Raw genomic sequence first — 6,462 nt, forward strand, 5'->3', positions numbered from 1 at the left:
TGAACATTAGATTCCGTGCCATCGGAAGGTGGTGACTCAGTGTGGGGTGTAAGAAGCCCGATTGAGGTAAAATCGGACACCTTCTTTTGTTTCTTGCTTATTTGCTTATCGTCTTCTTTATTCCCAAACATAAGTTATTTCTTTTTGGTGTTATTGAAAGAAATGTTTTGAATGGCTTCAAGTACTTGATATCCTAGTTGTAATATTTTCTTTATTTTTTTTGAAGTTATTTTATTATAAAAGGATTTCTTATAAATGATCTAAGCCGAGAAGAAAAAGAAAAAAAATTGAAAAAAAAAGAAAGAAAAAAAATATATACTCCGGCTAGATCGTACAAGTCCTTTCAAGGGGCATAACACTAGAGGTATATGAGACATGACCTCAATCCATACATATGCTTATGCAAGGGAATTTTATGTGCCTAGCAAGTGAAATGCAAAGTGTGCACGAGGCACCCTTGCGCCCTCGTGAAGTGCACATACACACATGCATGCATGCTTCACATGTTTCACATAAATTTTCTCTAGACAAGACTATTTACATCATGATCACAAAGACCATCAATGTTCCAAGTACATGACAAAAGCAAAAGCACATAGAAGAAAAGAAATTCAAGACATATGTGTTTTTTAGTATATCCTATCCTAGCAAAGCTATACTAAAAGTTCCATGAGAATGGTAACCATATAAGGCTTTCTACCCCTACGAATTTGGCTTGGGATTTAGTAGTTAGCAATGACGCTAATAAGACATAGAAAATGAACCCAGCTTGGGTTTGAGTAGTTAGTGCGAAAAACTTTATTTCTGTATATTTGGGCCTTAAGCCCCATAAAAGATGTATTACAGAGATTGTTAAAGATATGAACAAGAGCTCCAATTTATAGGGTTACAAAGTTGTGTAGTACTATAGAAACTAACATATGTAATGAATCACCTTCCTAATATGGGTACACATAAAAGAAGGAAAATATTGTTCTTAAAAACTAAGTGCAGATTTCTAGTTTTCACACTCCCCCTCATACTCAAGATGAGTTAAGACAGAGCAAATTGAGTTTGGACATATGAACGCAAGCTTTCGTAAGAAAGCTGGTACAGAAGATCGGGTTGCATAAACGAACGAGTTAGATCTACAGGTCTTCAGGTGCATGGCGTGACTGATAGAAGCAGTGGTCTCCACACCAGACCTCAGGAACTGACGGCGGCATGCCTCAGGAGCAGACGGCCTCAGGAACAACATATGGCCTCAGGAACAACATATGGCCTCAAGAACATCCGGAATCGAGAAATTCGATAATCAAATAGGAAGCCCGTGGAAGAGCCAACAGAAATCAGTGGCAGATCAACAGTTGGATATTAGATTTGGAGTTGAGAACAGTAAAATCCAAAATAAATCAGGGAGTCAAAACACGACTTGACAGAGAAACAGATAAGAAAGTCGAAACATGACTCAACAGAGAAACAGATAAGAGAGTCGAAACACGACTTGACAGAGAGACAGATAAGAAAGTCGAAACATGACTCAACAAAGAAACAGATAAGAGAGTCGAAACACGACTCGACAGAGAGACAAATCAGAGAGTAGAAACACGACTCGGCAGAGAGAAATCAGAGAGTCGATGAAACGACTTGGTAGAGAGAAATCAGAGAGTCGAAAACACGACTCGACATAGAGAAATCAGAGTGTCGAAAACACGACTCGGAAAAGAGGACAGATTAGAGAGTAAAAAATACGACTCAACAAAGAGACAAGAATAGAGAAAAGATAAAACAGAAAAAAAGACCAAGAAACTGCAAGAGTTAGAGAGAGAAAATCCTGAGGGAAAAGGACAAATAGTTACTCAATAAGCCTCAAATGGGCATGAAACTTTATTCCTTTGACTCTGTACAGAAATTCCACCCTAGGAGTAAGAAAGGCCCCCTTCATAGTGCCTTGCATCTCTCTTCGACGAGGTCATTCGATTTTTCAGGGGACTTCGAGAGCTTTGTTTGGGAACCAATACCCAACATCCTCAAATCTTTTTCAAGGGTATCCCCTGGTTCCTTAGAAGTCTTCCACAAATTTGATGTCATGTTCAGTTATTCACCCTCTTTCTTCTCTTCAATTTCACGAATTATAACAGATGGAGCGAGATTGCTATTGCCCCCAACAAGTCGAAAAGATGTGGTTATTGCTGTTTATGATGGCGAACCCACGAGTGTCATACCCTATGCATTTTGTACAAAGGAATATGAGAACCAGTTATCCGATAACCTTGATGAGAAAGAAAGCTCTAAGGAAATCCATATCGATTCCCATTCTTTTTTTTATTTTTTTATTTCCCATATCAGACACTAGACTCCCCCTCAAAGATGATATCTCCTCAGACCCCTAGCTTTTAGGGTGAACAAAGTCAGTGTCAAGGGACGTATAAGAGTGCTAAACTGACCAAAAAAAAAAGAGTGGATCAATGGTTTGATGTCTGGTTGAATGCATAGTTTTGAGCCTGGGACAAACTTTCTTGTTCCTGCAACCGTCTTGAGGCTTGTGTTGACTTGACAATAACATGCTACAGTGTCAACCAAAGGAGGATGAGCCCCTCTGTCCATTTCACGTTGAATCTGAGTCCTTCATCGGCATGATCAACAACCCAAATCAATCGAAAACAAGATCAGCAGCAGAAAACCCAATCCTCCCCATGAAACACTCATGTAAATAGAATAACCAGAAATGAAAAATGAGACAGTACGAAAAGGAAAGAAAACCCAATCTCAAGTTGTAGAGTTTAAGGACAATGCACCCAGGAATGGGGAAGAAGAACCCCAATACCATAAAAGAAAAAGAAAAAAAAAAGGGGACCAACAATATACGGAAGATATGAAAGAGAGAAATAGACTTCCACCCCTCACATTGAAATTGTGTGCATAATTGTAGCCCAAACTTTCAACCAACTTGATTAAACTCCAAAGACTCGACCAATCAACTAAGACTCAACTATTAAAAAGCAAATCCCGGACTTGAGATCTGAAGAACTCGAAGAACCCTAGAAAAGCAATGACTTTTAACTGAGCAGGTTAGAGAGAGAGAGAGAGAGAGAGAGAGAGAGAGCAGAGAATAAAGAGAGCGTAGATCAGTAGAGAGAGAGAGCACAGAATAGAGATCTGTAGAGAGAGAGTTGAGAGCAGCAAGAGAGAGGTAAAGAGCAGCGAGAGAGAGCAGTTGAAGAGAGAATAAGTGCACCATCTACAATGGAACACATGCGGTCGATTGAGGGAGATCTGGGTGGCTGAGGAACTTTCAGGGGCAGATGCCTTGAGCAGGTCGAGAAGCCTTGGTTCAAATCATCCCAAGAGAAATCGGCAGTTTGATTGCTTGATTTTTTTGCGCTTTCTAGTTTCGTAATTGTAGATTGGGAGCCTCTTCTTTGTGAACTAGGTGCCATTTTGATCCATCCACACAAAGATTAGGAAGAGAAGTCTGAGAAGATAGAGAGAGATTATGAATGGTACAGGGCTCCCTTAGATGAAGATCTTATAGTGTTGCAGGCAAGCTTGCTGCTAGCTCCTTCCTACCAACAATAGGAAGATAGAGAATATTAAGAGAAACAGAGAGTAGGGAGAGAACAAAGTAGAGAGAGAAACATATATGTTCGTAATTTCTGATGTTGATGCCCAATATCTTCGGAAAGAGCCGCAAAAGCCCACAAACCAGTCAAGGTTCACCGGAAAGTATGGCAGGCCAAGGTGCACAGGGTGCCATCATCTCCATGTTACTAAGTGAAGGGACAAGACCAAGGGTGCCCAAAAGCTCAGGGATGTAGATGTAAGGGTGGATCATCTGATGTGGCGGGTTAAGGGTGGTGATCATGGGTTGCTTGAGCTGTCGAGACTCTCGTCCTCGTGGCCATTAGGGTATCTGTTAGACTACGACGATCATGAAATTGACTGCGATGATGAGGAGCATGCTAAGGGGTATGGGGATTTGATGGCTGGACAAGTGCGCTGGGGAATTGACTGATAATGGAAAAATATAGAATGAAGGGTCTCACGGTCAATGAGATTCTTGTAACAACTCGATGGGATTTTACGAACAATAGATTGAAACAGATCTACCTCTGATACCATGTGAAAAACTGTATTTCTATATATTTGGGCCTTAAGCCCTCATGAAAGATGTATTACAGAGATTGTCAAAGATATCAACAAGTGCACCAATTTATAGGGTTACAAAGTTGTGTAGTATTATAGAAACTAACATCTGTAATAAACCACCTTCTTAATATGGGTACACATAAAAGGAAGGAAAATATTGTTCCTAAAAACTAAGTGTAGGTTTCTAATTTCCACAGTTAGCAATTTACATTAGCAATAAAGGAAAAATTATATTCAATAATATTCTATTGTGGTTAATGCTCAAGCGCTATTCATTCCCTCCCACGGAAAAGGGCTGGGTGTTAGCACCCCTGTACCTACTTACCACATTGTGATTTCCAATCCTGCAAACACTACCCACTAACACCTTCAAAAAGCTAATTCCCTAATCTATTGATAAAAATGAGTTGGGGCTTGTCTGCACCACTGAATTACCTAGAAAAAAGAAGCTGCATCAACGGCCAAGTATGGTTTCATAGGAGAGGTAGCAAAGTATTGGAACGGTTCACGCTCGTGTAGATGGGGTATGATGCCTGCATGGCTATCCCACACTTTCTGATTGAGCTCTCCATATTCCTTTCTAGCCTCATGAATCCCGACTCGCCCCACTTCTGCCCCCATGAGTTCTTCACTATCCAGCAGTCCACCCCACTCTCTATTCCGTATCCTACCACCGTCACATCATGGTTGTGTTTGGCTCCACACCTTCTAATGAAGACGCCGAAGTGTGCACCATAGCCCTCTCTAGTGCCTTCTCATCGTTCGGGGGAACGTGCTCATAACCATCGATGGTCACAACATGCATGTTCTTCCTGGTTCGATCACACATACCTACTCTAGCCTTGTATGAGTAGTCTTCTTCAATGTGAATTCCACCATTGTTGATATGAACTCGAATGTATAATCTATGTAGCTACCATGGCATCCATTATTGTAAGAAGTGTCACAATCCATGAGAGCCTGCTCCGAAAGGGAAATCAAATCATTAGTCATAATCTGGTTTATCCCTTCTACTGTCACAACAGTATTGAAAGCCCAACAGCTCTCGCGGTTTCCTTGGTTCTTGACAGGAGTAACAATCTCTATCTCCCTCCAGTACACAGTCGCCAACAGGTTTCACACCACATGCCAAATAGCTAGACCTCGTGCATAGCAGTGTAGTTTCTTACAAGCGTCCCTGGTCACTCGCCTTGTGCTCCTCATTCGTTAGATCGGCAAACTGTAACTCGCCTTGTACTTCTCATTCGTTAGATCAACAAACTGGTTCAACTTGAGCTTGAATGTTATGCCATTTGTTTCATTGTGTCATTTCATTGTGCTGTTCGACATAAGCCCAGTTGTTCTTGAATATCTCGAACCTCTTATCCTTCTCCTCCAAACTATTATGGGACTTTCTGTATCTCCTCACACTCCTTGTACTCCTCATTCTTTAGATCGGCAAAACTGGTTCAACCTGAGCTTGAATGTCATGCCATTCGTTTCATTGTGCTGTTTGACATGTGTTTCATTGTATCTATCCATTGTGCTGTTCGACATAAGCCCAGTTGTTCTTGAATATCTCGAACCACTTATCCTTCTCCTTCAAACTATTATGGGACTTTCTATAACTCCTCAGTCACTTTGTACTCCTCATTCCTTAATTTGGCAAACTGGTTGAACATACGCCCAGTTGTTCTTGAATATCTCGAACCTCTTATCCTTCTCCTCCAAACCATTATGGGACTTTTTGTATCTCCTCAGCCAGAGCTCATGCATAGTCCTTGTTTGTGCATAGTCCTCATCTCTACCTCATTCATGCTGTTTCTTCCCAACCTCTTCCCAACCTCGAAAAGGATCCCGGCTCCTCAATTATCATAGTTGAGGCCATGCACAAAGACATAGCCAATAGTGCTAAAACAATCCTACACCTTGTTATAATAACGAGAACCTCCTATCTTCTAACCTCCTTTTTCTTGAACTTGTTACCATATGAAAAGAATTCAAGTTATGCAGAAACCAATTATATAATCTTACAAAGAATATGAATTATCAAAATCCCTCTCATCTCTCTCCTTTTCCCTTTCGGATTCCTAAAGTATTAACTCCTTAAATAATAAAGTCATTGTAAAACTAGTTTTATGGTTTTTTTTTTCTTCTTCTTGAATTCTTAAAGCCCAGTTTTTTTGAATATCTCAAATCTCTTATCCTTTTCCTCCAAACCATTATGGGACTTTTTGTATCTCCTCAGTCAGAGCTCGTGCATAGTCCTCATCTCTATCTCATTCCTGCTGTTTCTTCTCAAGAATCCCGGCTCCTCAATTATCATAGCTGAGGCCATACACAAAGACATGACCA

At 40.6% G+C, this 6,462-nt stretch overlaps 1 pseudogene; it reads right to left on the reverse strand.

The window, feature by feature from the left end:
- Positions 1–4,601: 4,601 nt before the first annotated feature.
- Positions 4,602–5,226, reverse strand: LOC110007336 (putative cysteine protease RD21B pseudogene; annotated as a pseudogene).
- Positions 5,227–6,462: the final 1,236 nt, after the last annotated feature.

Source organism: Amborella trichopoda, chromosome 6 (assembly GCF_054954075.1).
Source record: "Amborella trichopoda isolate Santa Cruz 75 chromosome 6, AtrichopodaSantaCruz75HAP2 v2.0, whole genome shotgun sequence".
NCBI lineage: Eukaryota > Viridiplantae > Streptophyta > Magnoliopsida > Amborellales > Amborellaceae > Amborella > Amborella trichopoda.